The following is a 22,236-nucleotide window of genomic DNA, read 5'->3' as shown; positions in this document are numbered from 1 at the left end:
ATGGCTCACGGGCCCAGACGCTCCGCGGCATGTGGGATCCTCCCAGACCGGGGCGCGAACCCGGTTCCCCTGCATCGGCAGGCGGACGCGCAACCACTGCGCCACCAGGGAAGCCCAAGCAGGCATTTTTAAGAGTTGATTTTCTACGGTATGATTTGTGAGCTTTTCAGTGGACGCCCTCCAGACAACCAGCTGCTCTGAACATTTTCTTTTTCGAAGGTTGTCATTCACACTGTGTGTTTCTCAAACCTCATCCCGAGACTCTGGAATTGAAAGTACAGAGAACGTTAAATGTGGGTGCTGAGTACAGTCCAATAGGATGAGCAGACTGTGGAATGTGAACTGGGCAATGTCTTTAAAAAAATGACATGCATTCACGTAAGAATGTATTTTGATCCCTAGGAGGGACAAATTTTTCTCCGTACCAAAAATATACCATTTGGCAGGATGGGTTTATTGTTTCCGAGTCAGCAGTGCGGGTGTTCCAGCCCCAGGAGCAGATGCCCTCCAACTGTTCCGCTTGGGGTATTCAGGGTAAAGAGAAAAAGGGGGCAACAGTATGGACAGGTGGCTGGACACAGCCAGCCACTGCACCCCCTACCCTCCTGCCGCCTTCCAGAGCTGGATTTCAGACCACGCTGTGTGCCACAATTACTATTCTCAGCAGGGAAGGGCAGTGTCAAATTTATCAGTTATGTTTCTGTTAGCAGTTCCAGAGTCAAGGAAAACGGTTTAAGTGGGAGCATTTGTCTTCGTAAATGAGAATACACTTAAACTTAACCCATGTGTATATATGTTACGTATTTCCTGAGAGTCAGCTCAGAGGCAATGTCATGCCATCACAGCTCTAATTAATAGAGGGTCTTAAGTTAGACAGAATCTTAGAAATTGCCACAGTCAGTGTCTTTGTAAGCAACAGAGAGAAGCAGCAAGTAAGAGCAAGGGAGCAAAAGGACCCAGAAGCTTGAACACACACGTGCACACACATACCTCAAGTTGTGTGGTGTGTGGTTAGATCATCAGTCCGCAGTCACACAACTGGTGTGAATTTCCTCTTTGGAACAATGACCTCTGCTCAGTTTCCCCTTCTCTAAAATGGGGCTCCTAATATTTACATCGTTAAGTTATTGTGAGGAGTAAGGGACATCAAGCCTGTAAAGCATAACGCCAGGCACAGAGTATACACTCAGTAAAACACATGCCTGCGACCACCACCTCATCACCAACATCAAGGTCAAGGATATGAAGACAAATGGCCTTACCTAAGCAATGAAAGTTTTATGTTTTTATGCTCTTCTTCATTTTGCTCATCAGGTTGGTCTTGCTAAAACCTAAGTTCTCAAGTGCTGAATTCTGGCACTGTAATAAGATTATCATGCAGTTGCAACTCAATTGTCTCAGCCGGGCTCCCCCTGTGAGAACGTGTAGGCGGGGAGGGGTCACCCTCAACTCCTGCTAACCTTGCCTGAAGACAAAAATCTGATTATGGCATGTAACTTTGCCTTAGAAAAGTTGAATCTCTCTCTTTTTTTTTTTTGGTCCAAAACAGAGCAATTGAAGGCCAACTAAACATATTTCTTTTTCTCTTCATGAAGTTTCCTTTGATTGCTCCTTTTGGATCTTTAGGAGAACCTGACGGAGGGATAAGAAAATAAGAGTGAAGGTCGACGTACAAAGTGTCGACTCTTGAACTTCACTGCAATGCTCTGGTTTAACGAGCTCAAATTAACCTCCTCTGTGTCAGTTCCCACATAAGACATTTCTTTCATAATTCATTGCTGGGGGAATTGGCCCTCCGAGGAGGAACTGCTGTATTTTGCATGTCCATCTTCCTGATAGCAGTAACTTCAGTGATAACCGAGTATGTACCCGTTTTGGTCTGGCTACAACGAAGCTCAGAGCAAAACTTGCTGCTCTATTGTAGCATAAACTTTAATTTTTTAAAGTTATAATATTGACTTTTCTGAGCTCCTTCTTTTGATACTTATTCTCTCTTTTAATTGTGTATTATTGTAACCTATCCAAAATGTTTGAAAAGTTATGGAGAATAATTTTTTTTAATAAACTTTAACCAAGTCTTGTTCTTCTCCCAATTACCATAGATGAATTCCAAGAGGCTTTAACAGCTATCTATTGCTTGACAAAAGTCACAAGGATAGTTCCATCTGTGTCCACTCATCGTCTCATAATTTGTTCCAGCTGTTTGTTTCGGTTTTAGTTTTTGGAAGCCACTGGATCCCAGAGGTTCCAGACAATGAGGAAACTAGCAATCATTATTATAAATGCCCCATAAATCTTGATAAACGAAATAATCATCATTCCCACTGAATGATTCTCACGAAAGAAATTTTACTCAGGCTAACATAGGGCCCATGAAGATAATTTCTCTTGCACTGATTTGAAAAATGGGCACTTCTGGAAAAGATCAAACAGGAGTTAAGTCAGGGAATCAAAGCTTTTGTTCGGAAAATGATATTCAAATGTAGTCAGTCCAAATCTGAGAACTCTACTTGTGATGCAAATCAAAGGCAAAAAATACTTCTGTTTAACAAACCAATGCAATTTTGCATATCACACACACTGGTTACCGCTTTAAGTCTTTTCTGAGAGAGGGATAGAAGGGTGAACCATGCATGGATTAACCAGCTCTGACACTATTCATTTCCTTCAACTGCAGGTAATTATCCTGTATAATTCTCCTATGCATAAATTAAACTGCATGAATTAACAATGATCTTGTTTTCCTACATTCAGTAATTAAGACAAAATTGATCAAGGGACACTTTACATGTGGGTATGGATTAGACAACAGTCCTTCTAAAAGGGAAGGAATGACTCCTTTTTTCTCTCAAGTTTGCTTTTTCTCCATTTCCCTCCCCTTTTGTGGGGTTTCAGATCGGAGGCATTGCGAAGGACAGTTGTTTGCATGAGGAAGGGGAAGCCTTGCCACTGACACGCAGCACTTATCAGGACGCATTGTCTACTCAGAGGAAAAGTGTCTGTTTCCCCGTGATCGGGTACCTCTCAGCACAGGCACACTGCTTACTTAGCAGGACTAATGAACCTTTTGGCTGGATGATGTGAAAAAGCTTCTCAGTGATTACAATAAAATCCTGAAGTGTCTCATTAATGCCTTGATGTCAGCTAAGACTCTCAACCTGAAAATTGCATGGACCATCTGAGTACTGAGTGATTAAGCCAAGTGATCTGGCAACCGCAGTCCAGCTCAGTTCTGTGGCGGAACTCAGGCTTATGGAACATGCTACTAACCGCCAGTTATAGGAACTCTGAATCTGGCTGGGGTCTTTGTATATTTACATCCACAGCTACAGCCCAGACTGATAGCAGGCGGCCCAGATTTAAAACTGTACTCTGTCTTTACTAATTTTGCTGAACCTCAGTTCTCTCATCTATAAATTACAGATGATAATAGCAATTACCTTGGGGTCACTGAGAGAATTCAGTGAATGAATACATGTGCCTGGCACATTGGAAATGCTATTAAATGATAGCTATTATTATTAATATTATTATATAAAACATTTTATTTAGATTCGATGTTTCACTACAGAAGAGGGGCTTTATGTCAACATGTGATATGAGATACACGTGGACACACACGTAATTCAGAAATTGGGTTTATTTTTAAAAATTGCAATGGCTTCAGACTTCCCTGTGCCTTCATTCAGTATCACATAATTTACTTAAGGGGAGAAGATGGAAGGAACACCTTTTTTGTACATAGAATCTACATGCAAGGTCTACCTGCACTTATTTCCCCCCAATTATACTGTAAAGGAGTGAGACTCATTCCTTAAATGAAAACTACACATTCTTTCAATATTTTTTTTCAGTACGTCTAGCTTGATAACTGTATATTCACATATATGAAAGCACCTTGAGTTAATGTAGCCCCTTAGCCTCTTCTTGCTTTGGCTGTTTTCTTCCATCAGCGGCGAAAGAGCCATTTTGTAATACTCAGAGCCAAAAAAAAAAAATTACATCTGGAAAATATATTAATGTGAAGAAACACACTTTGAGGATCTAAAAAAATAATAATAAATAACCCTTAAAAAAGAAACAGCACATGCCATTTCTATCCTATTTTAGGCCACAGACCATTTGACAAAATTCAAAGGGCAAGCTTTTTTAGGGATGTCATGGGAGCCTGCAAAGGGAGCAGTTCCTGACCTTTCTTATGTCATTATTGGGGCAGGTTTCCACTTGCAAAATACAGTGTCAAACTGACATCATTAGTCAGGTAATAAGAGAAAATAGTCATGCTTCAGGCTCTCAATGAATTGGGCTTCAAATAGGCCATATTTTGGTGACTGAAGATGGTGGGCAGGCAGAACAAATCACCCCTCCCTCTCTCCAGCTTAACACTGATTTTGCTACAAAGGCCAGTTGAATGGATATTCTGGGGTGGCAGACGCCAAATGGGAGTGAGAACAGTTCAGCACTAACCCAGCCTCTTAGACATACTGGCACCGTGATTTTGGACAAGCCTTTTGTTTTGTTTCCTAATTGGTGAAACCAGGGACATTAATGTTAGTCCTGCCTACATCATGGGGTTCTCTGGTTGAAATGGGATAACGGATGTGATGAAAGTTGTTGAAAACTGCAAAAACATGCAGAAATGTAAGGTACTATGACTTAGACCAATGCATTATTATGTACCATTTCTGAGGGGACCTTGAACTTGAACTTCAGGAACAGTAAACTTTAGGTATCAAGGAAGGAGGCATGTGCAAAAAAGAAGTGGTAGAAAAAGAAAGAAGAGCAGTCAGCCTGCTGGGGAGACGGGCTAACACACTTCATTGTGTGTTAGTCCGGCTGTGTTTCATCTCTTTTTCTCCATCTCCTAAGTGGGTCTCAAATTTGACGACGCTTCCCAAAGTAAAGATTTGCAGCGCCTCTACCTGCCACACTGAGGCAATTCTACTTTCAGAAGAAGTTACCAGGAGTCTTGCTTATTCACATGTTGAATTAGCCAGTTTGAAATTCTTTCTCAATGCTACCAATTCCCCTTTTCCTAAATCCTCCCCCAATAAACCAACCAACAAACTGCTTCTGATACATATTTTAAGAATGAGTTTCTTAGGCCAATATTCTACAGCAAGAGAAGGTGGGCTTTAGATTTGGTTATTCTACTACTGACAACTGTCACACTATTTACCTCACAGTGAAGAAATTTGATAGGAATAACACAAGATTGTGGTTTTAATTGACATTTTTTCTGCATCCGACAGCATGGACCAATCCGGTTATTTATTGCTGCGTGACAAATCATCCCAAAATTCAGTGGCCTAAACAACAAGAGTGAGTCAGGAGTTGGGAAGGGCTCTGCTGGACAGTCTGGCTCAAGGTCTACCATGCAGTCAGATGGTGGCTGGACATGGACCAGTAGTGACCAGAGAAGCTGGGTACTGGCCAGGCATCTCTCTCTCTTCTTGTGATGCCAGGCCTCTCCATGTGGCTGGTTAGTTTGGGCTTCCTCACAGCATGGCAGCCTCAGGATAGTCAGACAGCTTACGTGGTGGCTGATAGCTTCAAGAGCTAATAAGAAGCTGAGTTATTTATTGTGATCTAGCCTTAGAAGTCACATTCCCTATTAGTCCAGAGAGTCAGGTTTTTGACTGAGAAACAAAGGCCTCCTTTCTCAATGGGAAGAGTATCAAAGTCACTGTGTAGGAAGGCCTGTAGGGTGGAAGGTACTGTTGAGGCCAGCTTTGGAAAATATCGTCTGCCATATAGACTGACTGTATAAAGTTGAGATAAGTTGTAGAATGTCAATAATTATCCCTGATACTGATACTTACTTACAATCTCTCCTCACTACCACCCTGCCAGCGATAGCTAACGGATCAGATAGTAACTTCTAGTTCGGTAAAACAGGCAACTATTCTGATGCCTTCTCTTCCCCTCCCCCTTGTGCCTTAATGACCTAATAACACTTGTTAAACTTCCTAAAAATCTCAGGCATCCAATTCTGTTCTGCCATATTTACATGCCTCCGTCCGTCAGGGCACGGTGCATATACACCTGTGGCTTCCCGGGCTCCCCATGTGCTCCCATGGCAGCTGCACTGGATATGAGTGATTGACATTCGATGTCATTCCAACCCCATCTTGGTGCCTTCCACTACCGAATCCCAGAAGCTGAAAACATTTTTGAGAATCTCCTACAGCTCGGATTATGCACATGATGCAGGGGGCCTCCACCAGGTGTACTTGCCACAAGATTTTATGGGGAGGCTGTGGATATTAGTTTCCTATGGCTGTTTTAACAAATTACTACAAATTTAGTGGCATAAGGTGACACACAATTATTAGCTTACAGTTCAGGAGGTCAGAAGTCTGAAATGGGTCTCACTGGGCTAAAGTCAAGGTGTCAGCACAGGTGTGTTCCCTTCTGGAGACTCCAGGGGAGAATCCATTTCCTTGCTTTTTCCAGCTTCTAGAGGTCACCCACATTTCTTCTCTTGGTGCCTCTTGCTCCACCTTCAAAGTCAGCAATATTGCATCTCTCTGACCCTTCTTCCATAGTCACATGACCACAGCTGGGACAGGTTCTCTGCTTTTAAGGACTGATGAAATTAGCCTGGGCCCACCTGGAGAATCCAGGATAATCCTAAGGTGCTTGACTTTATCATATTTGAAAAGTTCCTTTTGCCATGTAAGGTAATCTCTTCATTCACAGGTTTCAGGGATTAAGACATGGATACCATTGGGGGGGGTGATGACACATTATTTTGCCTGCTATGCTATACTTCTGCCTTTTCTGTTGTCACCACTGGCAACCACCTTGATGGACTGTCTGGCTTTTCTGTGGTGCCTTCCTGGCTGGCTGTTTCCTGATCGTGGCAGTGGCAGCCTCATTCTGGAGACAGTAGCTTCCTAAATCAGCAGGCAGCATCTTGATTATGGATCAGGCAGTGACTCCATTACAACACGACTTTCAAAGTTGTTACAGAAAGCTCGACCTAGGGTGTGTTTCCCTGGTCTTCCTGACCTGACAATTCCATAAGTCATTTTATATCCTTTCTGCTGAGTGGATTCTGTTGTCTGCAACGGACCCCGATGCATGTTCTCAGTGCTATATCCCTGTGTGTGTGTGTCTCTCTCTTTTCTAAGCTCCACATATCTCTGAACCATCACCAAGACAACACTAAATTATATTACAACTTCGGAAGATACAGATCATTTCAAAGTGGATAAAACGCTACTAAATAACTTTATAAATGAAAAGTATGGCACTGCCGTTCAAAGGTTACCTGGTAGTTATACGGGAATCTTCATTTAGGGAAGTTAACCTTGAACCTCCATATATCAGCGGGGTCACATTAATTAGAAGGTAGACTGCACAGTTAAGGCCAAGACCAAGTCACTCCGGGCCTTCATATATAGCAAAAAGTAGGGAAAGCAAACGCTGTACTGGGAATAACCTCTCAGGAGTTGCACTAGCTCCAGGAAACTGTCACTTTGGATTTATTCCCCCTATTAGGGGAAGGAAAAACCGTGTGCCCTTTGTGTTCATCTGTATTACTTTTGTATTTGTGAGGTACCCTCCCCCCACCCCGCTCTTGCCTATCTTCCAAAAGTCCTCCCAGAAGACAAAGACAGAAGGGGACCAGCTTGAAGAGAATGGAGTCATTGTTCCTTCAGTTCCTTCCTGAACAATTTGTTTGAGAAGGAATAGATCACTTCCAGTGCTAGAGGTGAAAGCCACAGCATTAAACCTCAAAGACAAGTGACTTTATTATACAAGAGTTACAGGACATTGTTCTCCTGTACACAGGTTGTTTTACGGGATGGGCATCGCCAGCCTCGTTTTAGCACCATCACCATTATTAATAGCCTTATTTCGTAATCATGCCCATCTGACCTTTGCCAGGCATGCCGCCTCACTATCCTGAACTTTCCTACTACCTTCAGTCTTGATCTTCAATCTAGGTCACAGGCGATGAATTCACATTTGATGCCTATGATTTGCTAGGCAGCACGCAAGCCCTGAGGATCCAGGAAGGAACAAAATAGACCCTCTGTGCCCTCAGGGAGCTCACCGTCTTCCTAGTCTTCTTATCTGGTGAGTCTTCCCTTTTCCCTTCCATTTATCTGTAATCTTACCATAGGCACGGATGAAATCTTCACTGGCTACTTCAATCACAGCCTTCCTCTCCTTCCTCTGACCTCTCACAGCCCTATTTCTAGGGTGACCAAACCGGAATCCTTCTGAGTGAAAGGGATGCTATTAATAATTATGCTGGGGCTTCCCTGGCGGCGCAGTGATTGAGAATCCGCCTGCCGATGCAGGGGACGCGGGTTTGTGCCCCGGTCCGGGAAGATCCCACATGCCGCGGAGCGGCTGGGCCCGTGAGCCATGGCCGCTGAGCCTGCGCGTCCGGAGCCTGTGCTCCGCAACGGGAGAGGCCACAGCGGTGAGAGGCCCGCGTACCGAAAAAAAAAAAAAAAAAAAAAAAAATTATGCTGCAACAACAGATGTATACAGGGCAAACCAAGACATGTGTGGACAGCACTCTGTCCAACACAGTTGGGTTCTTCCTCCTTCTCTACCAGACTGTGCAATTCCTAGAAGGTATAATCAGTATCTTACACTTTTATATTGAATGAAAAATCTAACTTTGGCCAGATCCCAGTACTCCCTTAAATTACAAAACACTGAGGACTTGGACTTCCAATGCACCTCAGAAATAAAAATACTTGTTAATCACTTTATTAGATTTTTGAATGCTAAATGGTGTGGAAACCATTCCCTTTGTCTAAGACTCTGCCCTCCTTGGTCTGGCAGAGAGCTCGTTTTGATCTTATGAAATACAACGTAGAAATACTGCACCTCATTTGCCTTCACTGTTGAAAAGAAATCTAATTTTCTTTTTTAATTAGTGTGATAGACATGTGAAAACATTCATGTCCTCCACACAGTACTCATCAGTGTCATGTAAACCCTGCACAAAAGACAATAAGTCGGAGTGGCTTCTTTTCTTGATGGTGTCCAGGGAGGGCACCTCAGCATTGGGCCATGTGTAAAATGATCTTTTCTACATAGCCGGCCACATTCTGAGAAGAACATCTATTATTATTTGGGAATACTTCCAACCAAGATGGGATGAGTGTACAGTGACCAAAAAGCAAAAAACAAAAACAAAACAAAACGAAAAACCCAACAACAACAAACCTTGGCCATTCAGCCAGAGAGGAACTTGGTGGCCTCAGAGGGGAGACAGGAGAGGGAGGAGGACGAGTGGGTGTTTCGATATTAATTCACTCAAGATCTGTGCATTGAGTGCTTTTGTTTAGTTGAATCGGCTGGAAGGCCTCCACGTGCACAGTGGGGAGGTTTTCATTTTCAGGGGGAAAATGTTGTGCGGAGAAACTGTCTAGAAGGATATGATTTTGAAAGCGGAGAGGAAGGAAGCCAAAGGAGCGTTCCCTCCAGATGAAAAGGCACATAGTCATAATCGTTCTCCTTTGTTGAACAGATCTTTCAAATAATCACTGTGGGGTGTTTACATGACAACTGCTTTACGGGAGCCATCCTGTGTCTAGGTTTGCCTTTGGGGAACCAATTATGTGCTGCTAGCCTATCTGTACCTCCTCTCCCCACCCCCAGCCCCGATTCCCTTGTTTCATTGTCTGTTTTCAGCTGGTATTCTTTTCTGGTTGAATGGCCACAAACACAAGCTGTCTATCTCCTCCAGCTCGTGGAGTTCAGCTTGGCAGATGAAAATAACCTTGGTAGAGGAGCTGTTCAGAAGCACGAGGCCCTGCTCATGGCCACCAGGGCAGAGAAGGCCCAAGTGGAAAGTCAAATATGCCATTGTCCAGAGGAGCACCCACTGCATAAACAAAACGGACTTTCACTTTACCGCCACCTCCTCCCAAGAAAAGGAAGAAACCGGTTTTAGACTTCTGACTTCTTTGCAGAATAGAGACAAGACAGCTTTTTATCTTTTTTCCCCAACCCACTGAATGAAATGAACAGTAAAAATAAAACACTGGTTTGCAAACGCTTCAACCCCAGGGACTGTTGTTCACCCGATTCTACCATTTAATGTGAAACGTGCAGGCTGTGCGGCTCACCCTCCAGAACTGCCTTTGTCTGTGTTCTAGTCTCTTGACACCAAGGGGTGAGCCAATGATCTGTGAATTAACCCAAAATATAGCAGAGAAGTGACTTGGTTATATTCAGAAGTGAGCATGTGGTTGGTATCACAGCTGGGCTGTGGGGTTTAACTACACTAGGGATGTATCTATTTAGCAACCTCAGACTTAGGGCAGGACACCTGGCCATCATTGGCAGGGCCCCAAGTCAATGGACTTCAATACTAAAGAGTGGAATTTGATGTGAGTTTAGCTACCAACACCTGTAGATGTAAACATCTCCTTCCCAGGCCCCTTGGTTTCTCCAGGTCACCCTTGAAAAGGGATGGGTCCCTTTTCTGCTGGAAATAATTTGACTTTGCAGTCAACAAAAAGAAAGAGCCATTGCTGGCGCTTGTGTTCGGGTACTCAGAATTCTGTGCAAGTTCCTAGTGCAGGCTTTTATTAGCTTTTCCTCGCTCTAGCTTGGTATTTCTTTATATTTATACATAAGATAAAATATTTAAAGCAAAAATCGCACACTGGATTGGCAGAGGAAGAGAGAAGCAGCACCCATTGGGGGCCTTTCGGAAAAGCAACATATGCAGTACGTTTTTACTCAACAGATTCTCCAGTATTCAGGTTTTCAGATGCTTGGATGCAGCAGATTTTTGGACAAATGCATCACCTTCCTGGGGAAGAGACAGGATTAGGCAGTATCTCTACTGAAGGGGGAGCTGGGCACAAGAGGCTGAGCCTGAGGGCTGGGCTACCAGGGGCAGTGAAAAGCAGGGAGGCCCTTTCCTCTAGCGGCTGTTACCCTGAGTAGCCACACCCCTGCAATTTGTTCCTACAGAAGGTTAGCCACTGGCTGCTTCCTAATTAACCACTGGAGAGTAGCCTGATGATGCTCCCTCTTGAAGAGTTCACAGCTGACATCCCTTGCTTGGAACAGCAGCTAAAACAGTCTGATGGAGACACAATGGAGGTGGGGGGTGGGGGCGTGGGGATTAGAGGGAAAACTCAGAGGCTGGTCCAAAAAGGCTGGAGGAGGAAGAGGAAGAGGGGAAATAGGTGAATAGGAATATCTGGGGTGGGGGTGGGTAGGAGGAGAGGAACATTCTCAGAGCCAGATAACCCTGATAGAAAACAAAAACGAAGAAGTGATCACGTGTCAGATAACAAAGGGGCAAATGCTCACAAAAGACGCCCAGTCCCATACAGAGCACCAAGTACAATCTCTTTGGGAATGGGGGCGACGATTAGTCCCAGTCCTAGAACTTCAACCAACTGCATGGCTGTGAGCGTGGAGGAAGTGGGGAGCAGGGAGGAAAGACGGACCCAGCATGTTTTCCAAGACAATCATGGTTGTTTCCCCCGGACCAAAAGCTTAAACGTTTCCTCTCCGTCACTCGAGCAACACGTTGGTATCTTCAGGATAAGAACCTTCCACGCTGCCAACATCCCCTGTGCACCACCCCCGCCCCTCACCCCAACAAAATCCGCCCGGTTATCTTGCTTTGCCACTTGCTCTCTTGCTCCTGCGGGAGCTGTCCCTTCGCACGAGGGACTGGCACAGCGCTTCTGCCACCTTAACATCTGGATGGCTTCCGCTTGTCTACTTTCCAGCAGCATCTACTCCCTTCTAACATGAGGTTCTCTATCCGCTCCCCACTACCCTGGGGGAGGGGGATAGGAGGTTACAGTCTCGCAGGAACATAGTTGCAGATGCTTCTCTTCTCTAGACCATCTCCCAAGCCACAGAAACTTGCAGGGGTGCTCCGGTCCTCAGGTGCATCATCATCCACCCCACTCCCACTCCCCCCCCCCGTTTTTCCAGACACTGGTTGGCATCAATGCAACAAATTTCTCCTTCTTGCCCCTCCTCCCAATCTCTCCGCCCCCCGCCCCCCGTCACCCCACATTGCCAATTGGTAATTCAGACACGCGGGGATGAGGCTGGTTCGTTGCCAAGCTGAATCCGGGCAGCCTGGGGGCAAGTTGGGACCCCAGAGACTGCGATCTCAGCCCTGAGCTGGACCCCCCCGTGGGCGCTGAGAGTGCCGGAAGTCGTTCGGTGGCAGCCGGCAGCTCAGGACCCGCATCCCGGGGCGCTCTCACCCCCCTCCCCCCGCCCACCACAGGGCACCTAACGTCCGGCCACGCGTGTCCTAGCCCCAGAAATGCTCCAGCCGCCGGGCACTGCCGGGGGCCCCTTACCATCTTCTGGGCCGGTCCCTCCACTCTCCTGGGCATCCCTCGGTTCTGACTGCAAAAGTGCTTGTGCCCTGCACCGCTCGGCAACTTCGCGTCTCTACCCTGTGGGCATCAGAGACCCGAACCCTCCCAGGCGGAGGAAGCCGAGGACGCCCCAGTCCCAACGGCTCCTTAACAGGCAACACTCATGCAAGCCGAGGACACCCTCGCCACACAGACCTCACTCGGGTTGTCAGCAAAATCAAGCAAAAAAGAACAAATAAAAAGGTGCTCATACCTAAAGACGAAGGCTCCTTGTCATGACAGGAGGACACTTGAGGTCTCCGGCTTAGAATAACAGCCTCCGTGCCAATGCAATGCCCCGGGCCGCCCGCACCTCCGGCTTTGCAGCTACCCTGAGCGCGCTCACTCGGGTGAAGGGACAAAGGGTCGCGGGAAGCAGTCGGGTCCCCGCGTCCAGGCCCCGGCGCCGGCGGCCCTCCCACGTCGGCTCCCGGCAGCTGCGGCGCGGATTGAAGTTGCGGGGTCGGCAGCGCGTGGAGCGAGCGCGGCGGCCGCGCGGGGGGCGGGGAGCGCGGAGCGCGCGGGGGCGGGGCTCGGCCGAGGGGCCTGCGGCGTCACCCGGGCGGGGAGGGGGCGGGGGAGCCAGATGCTTGACAGTTACTTCAGCCCAACTCCGAAGGGTGAGCTTTGCTGTCTGCGTCCAGCGGATCGCCGCCACGCCGAGCTCCTTGGCACTAGCTGGTGTCACCGCTTTGGAGTTATCCTTGGAATTCGCGCAGGAGACCGAGTGCATCGGAGGGAGAGGGCAGGGGAGAACAGCCGAGGCCATGAAAGGCCTTTTCAGCTAACCTTTTGGTACTTCAAAGAGAGGCTGTGTATTGAAACAATGCGCTGGGGCGACTCTGGTGGTGGTGGTGTGTGTGTGGGGTGTGTGTGTGTGGGGGGGCGGGTGTGTGTGTGTGTGTGTGTGGCGGGTGAAGTTGGTTGCCCACGGCATGACGTTTGCTTTGTATGGGCTCTCCTCTAGGGCCTGTTTGAGCAGAGAGATCTCATAACAATGGGGAGAAACAGAGTTGTGGGTTTTTTTCTTTTAATTTTGTTTTGGTGGATTTGAACTATATATAAAGGTTCCCTTTAGGAAAGTGTGGATATGACAGACAAAGACATTCCATAGAAAGAGTCTTTGGAGTGGAAATTGTCCAAGACAGGGAGTCTACAAAGACCCAGAGACAAGGTCTCTGCCTCCGTCCTTAAATAGGGAATCCCTTATACCTCAGTTTCCTTATCTGTAAAGCCACCATTCTGAATAAATTGTGTACGTAGAATATGTTAAATAGAACAGTACTGCAAGGTGCATCCGCCCTCCCCAGCTTGAAATTCAGTCACCTTGTAAGGGAGTAAGAGTCGATGAGCATAGATATGAACCAAAAGGGAACGTTTGAGGACACTGTGTCCTTATCCAGTTGTGACAAGGAGACTGCATCCTCAGGCCTGGACTCTAAGCCACCCAAATCACAGCCTAATCAATGACGTCATAACCGACCAATGATACAACGGTAGGAGCAGAGTGCGCTTGATGCCTAGGAAGGGCACCCCAAAGCAAGCTCTGGTCACTGTGTCTCTGCCTTCGACCATGAAGGGCAGCCTGAGCAGTGAGTGCCTTGACAGGCTGAACGCTTCATGACAGCTGGATTTTTCCAGACACCCACCTCCCTCTGTCCTCTTCCAACTTACTAAATAGTTCCTGACAGCACTCATTCTTCCCACATACACTTTCCTTCAGAAGAGAAAACGTGTTGAGCACATGATACGAACATTCCAGTCTTCCTGGCAACTAATTCCTCGTATGTGTTCAATATTGGTACTCTGGTCAATATATGTGTCCCTAGTGAGTTTGGTTGACTTGACATAACCCTTATGATGCTGAACACTACAGTTCATTGGCTATTCTTCTTTCCTTTTTAAAAAAATCTTTATTGGGGTATAATTGCTTTACATTGTTGCCTTACTTTCTGCTGTACTCAAAGTGAATCAGCTATACGTATACATATATCCCCATATCTCTTCCCTCTTGCGTCTCCCTCCCTCCCACCCTCCCTAACCCACCCCTCTAGGTGGACACAAAGCACAGAGCTGATCTCCCTGTGCTACACAGTAGCTTCCCACTAGCCATCCATTTTACATTTGGTAGGATATATATGTCCATGCCACTCTCTCACTTCGTCTCAGCTTCCCCCCCACCCCGTGTCCTCAAGTCCGTTTTCTACGTCTACGTCTTTATTCCTGCTCTGCCACTAGGTTCATCAGTACCGTTTTGTTTTGTTTTGTTTTGTTTTTCCATTGGCTACTTCTTATACCCTAGATTCTGGAGCAGATACTTTAGAAACACTGTATCATTTATTCCTGACTATAAGTCTGCAGTAGGTATTATCGCTCCCATTTCATGGATGGGAAAACCAAGATTCAAGGGAGTTAATGTGAGTTGTCCAGGGTGACACAATTGAATCAACTTTAGATACATGTGCAAAAGCTGGGTTTTGGCACCTGCAAACATGGGTGGCAGTGGCCCCACTATCCTGTCTGTCATAGATCCTTGTTCTTCTCTTCATTCTGGACCTGGGTTCATCTCTGTTGTATCCCTGTTGATACTTGACAGCTGAGCCCAGGTTTTGTGGGTATTTCCTTCCTCTATCTCCCTTCTCACTTCCTTTTACCTATCTGGTGACTCCCCCAGTCCTTTTCAGCATCAATAAATCTGAGAGTCACAAAGGTCCAAACAGTTGCACAACTCCCATAGCACCCCTTGGCCTCCTGGTAGCTATTAAAATGGCCATAAATAAAACTGCTATTGAAACATTCATTCATACAATAAGTACTTGTGGAGAACTGAGAAAGGGATGGGGGGATAAAAGAAAGAACGCTCCCCCCACCCCCACCCCTCAAAAAGTTTACAACCTAAATGGCCATAATGAGATTAAGAATGGGAGCTGAATGACATTGTTTAAGACAATGGTGAAATAGACCACAAGGCCAAGTAGGATTAAGTCAAATGATACACTCATCCCCCGCCCCCCTCCTCCTGCTAAGTAAGCAAAACCAGCAGGAGAGAGAGGATGGAACCGGGATACTCTTCTTAAAAGATAGTTAGAATTAGGGCAAGTGAAAGAGACGCAGTTCTAAAGGTAGATTGAGGCACTAAATGGGGTTCTAGGAATGATCTGCACATAAACAGCTTAGAGGGGTATTCAAGGCCCCACAGTGGGGCCTCATCTACTCATTCAGTTCAGGGCTTTAAGTCATGTTCATGTGCTAAAGATTCCCAGATTTACAATCCAACTCAGAACTCTCCTCTAAGGTCAGATATCTGAGTACCTACCTAAAATTCCTGTTAATTTCTTGCTGGCCAATTCTTGATTCTCCTCCCCAAAAACCAAACCTGGTCCTCCCGTATACTTAACCACCTTAGTTTAAAAAAATAAATAAATAGCACCAATATCCAACCAGCTGCTAGAGGGCCAGAAATCTAGAAGTCGTTACTGATGCCTCTTTTTCCTTTACCTCCCACATGCAATTCATCAACAAAACCTGTCGCTTTTGTCTCCAAGACACTTCTCATTCTTGGTTACTCTCTCCAGCTGTACTGCCATCACCCTTCTCTGAGATCCTTCATCTCTAGACTGTATCGCTTATCTCCTTGCCTCCGTTTGCCCTTCCCTAGAATCCATTCTCCACTGTGGCGGGCCAACTTTAAGATGGTGCTCAATGATTCCCACCCCCTAGTATTCACACCCTTGTGTAATCCCTTCCCCATGAGCGTGAGTCTAGTGACTTAATTCTAACCAATAGAATATGGCAAATGGGCTGAGATGTCACTTTCATGATTAGATAATAAAAGGTTTTGACTTCTATCTTGCTAGCTGAATCTGTCCCTTGTTGGCTTCGATAAAGCAAGCTGCCATGTTGGAGAAGCTCATGTGACAAGGAACTGAGGTCCTCTGTTCAGTAGCCCACAGAAACTGAATCTCGCCATCATCATGTTAGCTTGAAAGTGGATCTGTCCTCAGTCCAACCTTCAGATGAGACCCCAGCCCTGGATGACACATTGATTGCAGCCTGAAGCTAAGCTGTGCCTGGACTCCTGACCCACAGAAACTGTGAAATGATAAGCATGTGTTGTTTTAAACAGCTGAATTTGTGACAATTTGTTATGTAGCAATAGATAACTAATAGAGAAAGAGTAATCTTTAAAAATAAAAATTATGTTGTGGTCACTCTCCTGCTTAAAACCCTGCCTTCATTCCCCATTTATTATAGAATAATACCCAAATTCCACGCCAATGCTTACAAGACCCTGGTGAGCCAATCCCTTCTAGTCCTTCCAGCCTCACTCATGCCTCTGGCTTCCCTCTTACTAAGCTCAGGTTACTGACTCAGGTCACAAGGGCCTTCTTTCAGTTCCTTAAACATGCCAAGTCACTTCTAAGAGAGTTCTTCCCTGACCACCCACATCCTTAAGTATATCCTTCCCCTCAGTTATTCTTTTTGAATGCCCTGTGCCTTTTATAGCACCAATTGTAAATTGTAATGGTTTTCTTTACCTTTTTAGTTGTTCTTTGTCTCTTTTTCACTGGACTGTGAGATCGTAAGGGTAGAGACTCTTTCTGTCTTATATACCATATCCCCACAGAGAACAAGAGCTCAATAACTACTTACTGAATGGAAAATGAATAACTCTGCCATTCTGGAGCACACCTGTACTCCTACCTCGATCTTTTTTTACCTTGTCAACACCCCCTCCCCCAGCCTATCTCCATCCTTGTAGCCTTCACCCATTTCCTAATAGCCACATCTATGCATCAAGATCCAGTTTCAGTACTCTAGTTTGCATCTGTTTTTCCCAGATCTCTTGCCCCATTCCCTGCCCTCTCACTTCAGAACTTTCATAACATCTTAGCTCTTAACATCTCCTGAGATGCTGGGCACCTGCCACCTTGTATTACAGCTATTTGTGTAGAGTCAGATGGTTCCAAACATTTCTCCATTTACCTCATTCTAGAGATAGAGGCCTGGAAAGAAGCACAGATATGCAGGAAAAGTCTTGGGAGAAATAAGAGCTACTGCAGATTAGCATCAGAGCTAATAGGCTACCTAGGAAAAATCTGGGGGGGTGGGAGCAGGGTCTAACACCTCCCCTGGAGAGAAGCAGACTTTCCATTTCCCCACTGTATTAGTCTGCTAGGGGTGCCATAACAAAATACCACGGACTGGGGGGCTTAAACAACAGAAGTGTATTTTCTCACAGTTCTGGAAGCTGGAAGTCCAAGATCAAGTTTCTGGCTGATTGGATTTCTGGTGAAGGTTCTCTAATTCATCTACCTCAAAAACTTCACTGACCAAAGCATTCAGAGATTCCCTGGTAAAGCCCTTAAACCTCATCCAGGGAAACAGTGAAGGTCAGAGCTTGTTAGGCACTGGGGTGGGGATGTTATAGAAAACTCTGCTAGTGTGAGAGTTTGTCACTCTTTAACACCAATGGAAAGAAAGATTCCCTCCAAAGGAGTAACAGCTTAACACAAGTTCCCCTCCCCCTGTCCCACCCATGTGTCAATTTTAATTTTAAAATCCCTAGGTACAAATGATAGCTATTATTTCAACAAGCTATTATTTCAACTCAGGTGCCAGGCACTCTGCTAAGGGAAGGAGCCACAGAGGTAAATAGGAAAGTCATGGAACCCATCTCGGGGAGCCTGGTGTTGAGGACAGCGGTAAATAACTGAGGTGGGTGTTATGAAAGAGGAAGTACTATGGGTGCTATGGGAACTGTCATTATTTTTGGTGCCATAAAACAGGGTGTTTGAACTTCAGCAGCACTGAAAATGGTCTCTTCTAAAAACTGAATTTTATCCTGTTTTTCTCTCCTGGGCATTTTTTTTTTTTTTTGCGTTACGCGGGCCTCTCACTGTTGTGGCCTCTCCCGTCGCGGAGCGCAGGCTCCGGACGCGCAGGCTCCACGGCATGTGGGATCCTCCCGGACCGGGGCACGAACCCGTGTCCCCTGAATCGGCAGGCGGGCCCCCAACCACTGCGCCACCAGGGAAGCCCTCTCATGGGCATTTTTAAAGCCAGTTTTTATTTAGAAAACAGAATTGGCAATGCCAGGCTGATTGTTCTTTGCACCACCAATCAATCCTAGTAAATGCATAATTCATTAGAAGAAAGCAGAAGAGCATCCAAAGTGCAGCCAATTTAGTTTCCTCATTTAGAGCATCAGATATTTAATGCGGAATTCAGAACATGTCTGAAGACCCACTGCCATTGTGCAATGAAGTAGATGCTCTGATCAGAAGGTCCCGGAGATTTGGTTATATCTAGGGACCTCTATCCATTTATATCCCTATATATTCCTTCTGCCTATGATACTTCCTACTTCTACCTTTTTGCTCGGGCTATTTCCACTGCCTGGAAATTTTCCGCTGAGAGTTGCCCATCACTTTTTCTTTTACCTCTGATGTTCGTCTCTGAAAACCCTGTCTAGCCTATAAAGCCCTGTTCAAACACTACCTCCTTCCCAATGCCTTCTTGGCCCTCTAAACCCTACCTGCATCCTCCTGCAAGTCCCTTGTGTGTCCCCTGCATAAGACCCTATCACACACCTTCCTTCTGTCATAAATATTTGGTACACATCTCCTCATCAGTTTATAAATTCATTGATGTCAGGAACTCTGCTTAGTACCACTTACAGGATTGTAACCTCTATATTAATCAGCCTAGAGAATTGTCAGTGAATATTGACTACGTTAGGAATGAGAGCATACAGTGCCCCTGCTGCTTCCTGTCACCTTTTCTCTTGGAAAAAGTGCATAACAAGCCTGTATTTATTGACATCAGAGCTGTACCTAGAGAAGTATGTTTCCACCTGACAAATGACAGCTGGGTCTTGCTCGCTGCTTTCTGAACTGGTGAGAGCAAAACCCCATTTTCCTGTCCCCATGTCTGGTACTGATGATAAGGTCCTCAAGGCAGTGAACATCTCAAGCTGTTGTTTTCTTACCCTTGTCACACGCATCTGCTTGCACAATGGGAAACTAGTTGGGCCAACACCCTTAGCATTTTAGTATGTCCCAGGAGTGGATGTCCCAGGGGGGCTGAAATCAGGCCTATGCATTAAGGCAAATGATCCCAATCCTAAACCCTGCCTTCACCCCCACTTCTAGCTTCTGCACCAAGTGACCTGGAAGTTGCATGGGTGGAAGATAGTCAGCAAAATGTTCAAGGCTGACAGGAAATAAAACATGTCTTACATGTAGCAAACAATCCCCTTCTGTCCAGCAACCTGAGATTGGATTTCTCACACATTATTATTATATTACATGTAGAGCTCATTTTCTGCAATAATACAGTCTATAAATATCACTTCCCAATTTTTTGGTCTCAAGACCCATTACACAATAACATAATCTAGACTAGCCATTTTATATAACATATATATATATATATATATATATATATATATACATATGTTTATGTGTATTTGTACTTGGAGGGCATTATGCTAAGTGAAATACATCAGACAGAGAAAGACAAATACTGCATGATATCACTTATATGTGGAATCTAAAAAAAACACAACAAACTAGTGAATATAACAAAAAGAAGCAGACTCACAAATATAGAGAACAAACTAGTGGTTACCAGTGGGGAGGGTAAGGGGACGGCCATTATAGGGAAAGGGGGTTAAAAGGTACAAACTATTAGGTATAAAATAAGCTACAAGGATATAATATGGGGAATATAGCAAATATTTTTAATAACTATAAATGGAATATAACCTTAAAAAATTGTGAACCATTATATTGTACACCTGTAACTTATATAATATTGTATATCAACTGTACTTCAATTTTTAAAAAACCCACATTTATATATATAACATAATCTAGATTAAACCCTCTTATATTTTTAAAAATTGTTGAGGACCTTGGGGGCCCCCTGAAAGAGTCTTGGGAAACTTGATGGCTTCTCAGACTATATTTTGAGAACCTCTGCTCTAGACTGACAAACATTCTGGTAGAATATTAACTTTATAAATTCCTATAGCTCTTAACCCAGTAAGGCCGAAGGTAAATAGTATAAATCTAATTTAACAAATATTATTGCACAAAGATATTAAAAGAAGTATAAAATAATGCAGAATGAATGTAGAAGTGACTGGAAGCTATCACTATGCACGTGTAAACACAGTGCTAGGTACTTGACATGTAGACTCTTTTTAAGGTTCTAAAATGGACTTTTCCTTCATAATGACTCCCTTCCCTTTTCTCTCATTATTAGGGGAAACATAAAAGAAGAGATTTGCCTGTAAGGTTCTCCAGGGTGATTTATTTATATTGTGTCCCCGGGCCCCCTGCAGTCCCTGGCTTGCAGGCTGTCCCACGTGGCCCCTTCCTGTCCATTCTCCACCTTTCTCTCTCCTGCTTCCCGCCCTGGGGGTCCCCAGGTAGGGACCACATCAACGACTACCCTGTGATGTCCAGTAGGGTTTGGCCAGTGGGGATCCCCAACAGGAGGTCGGAAAAAGGTAAAGGAGTGAGGTGAGGATATTAATTACCTGGCTCCTCCCTCTGAGGTCACATTGGGCTGGCTGTGCCCCTTCATAAAAGACAACTGCTCTCCCCCGCACCCCCTCAAGGCAGCCCTCTCTACACATCTCTCTCTCCTTGCAGATTCTAGCAACCTCTTCCTCTCCCATCCTTTGGAGCCAGGTGATGTTGGCCTCTCTCTGCCCTCTGGCTCCCCCACAATCCACCCACACCTCTGTATGTAAGTCATCTCTTTGTAAATAAACCTTCTTGGAATTATTCTAATGGGAGCTATCAGTTTCCTGACATTGCCCTGACTGATACACATTAACAATAGTGTACTGATTACTGAAAAAAAAAAATTAAATCTGTTTTTATCCAGTCATTCATATTTTTTAAATATTTCTAAAGTAACTCCTTTAATTATTTTCATTTCTCTTTCAATTTTAGGCAAGATCTGTTGTTAATCTTGTTCAATTCCTTTCCTCCTTACTGCCTCCCAACAGATGCACAAATCTTTTCAAAGTTTGGTCCCTCCCTAACTTACGAAATTGAGATCATTAACTTTAGGAGGAATTACGGGCCCAGAAGCCATTTTACTTAAAACTTTGTCACTGGTTGTTAATCCTCACCATCTTCATGGACATTATTCTGGAGTCCAATTCACGTCGGAAACAGGTCTCTGAGGTTAAACGGCTGTCACTACCATTCAAGCAAAGTTAGAGAGAGCTGGAGGGAGTATCAAGGTACCTTAGAACACAAGGGAAAGATTCTGAAGCCATGACAGAGGTTCCTCCTGGCTGTTTGCTCTTCTCTACAGCTGCTTTCATATTCCTGCTCCTGGGCCTTGAGTTCAGCTGCATGTTTCAAAGGCCAGGGCCGCCTCTGTGAGGCCTGGAAACCATTAGCTATCCCTGCTAGCTTCAGCGTCCGGTGCCTCCCCCTACTAACATACATTTTATGCACAATCGGGATACTGGATACAAAGCTCCATCCCCGTGGGCCCCGCACAGTTTCACTTTGCAGAGGTGAAAGTGGAAATCTGACTCCTGCAGCTTGCTCAACCCACAAAGCCTTCTTTGGTAGCAGGGACGAGACCGGGCCCCACTTCCCCTCTTTCGTTCTCTGCTCACACACACAATCCACGTCCCTGGCAGCTTCGGATAGGAGCCGTGACAACAGGACAGGGCGCTGTTACCCTCCATAATTAGCCAGGCAGGCAAGGCTGCTGTGATATCACAGCATTGACAGAGCTCTCACACCTATTAAATTATTCACGCCACCCAAGTGTAATCAGCTGTCACATTTGAAATAGGTCATTCGCACTAAGGCTG

General features: G+C 45.3%; 1 protein-coding gene across 4 annotated transcripts in view; it reads right to left on the bottom strand.

Annotated features, from left to right (window-relative positions):
• RIPOR2 (RHO family interacting cell polarization regulator 2) overlaps nt 1–12,880 on the bottom strand; it is a 97,709-nt gene extending 84,829 nt beyond the window's left edge. For 2 of the 4 annotated variants that reach the window (XM_007116231.3, XM_007116233.4), the window contains exon 1: nt 12,598–12,880. The gene's annotated coding sequence lies outside the window, so the exon portion shown is untranslated. The remainder of the gene's footprint in view (nt 1–12,597) is intronic. The other 2 variants (XM_028479151.2, XM_028479152.2) reach the window with 1 other exon arrangement.
• Nucleotides 12,881–22,236: the final 9,356 nt, after the last annotated feature.

This window comes from Physeter macrocephalus, chromosome 18 (genome assembly GCF_002837175.3).
Source record: "Physeter macrocephalus isolate SW-GA chromosome 18, ASM283717v5, whole genome shotgun sequence".
Taxonomy (NCBI): domain Eukaryota; kingdom Metazoa; phylum Chordata; class Mammalia; order Artiodactyla; family Physeteridae; genus Physeter; species Physeter macrocephalus.
Note: the sequence above shows the minus strand (reverse complement) of the source record. Positions and strands in the feature narration are given on the sequence as shown.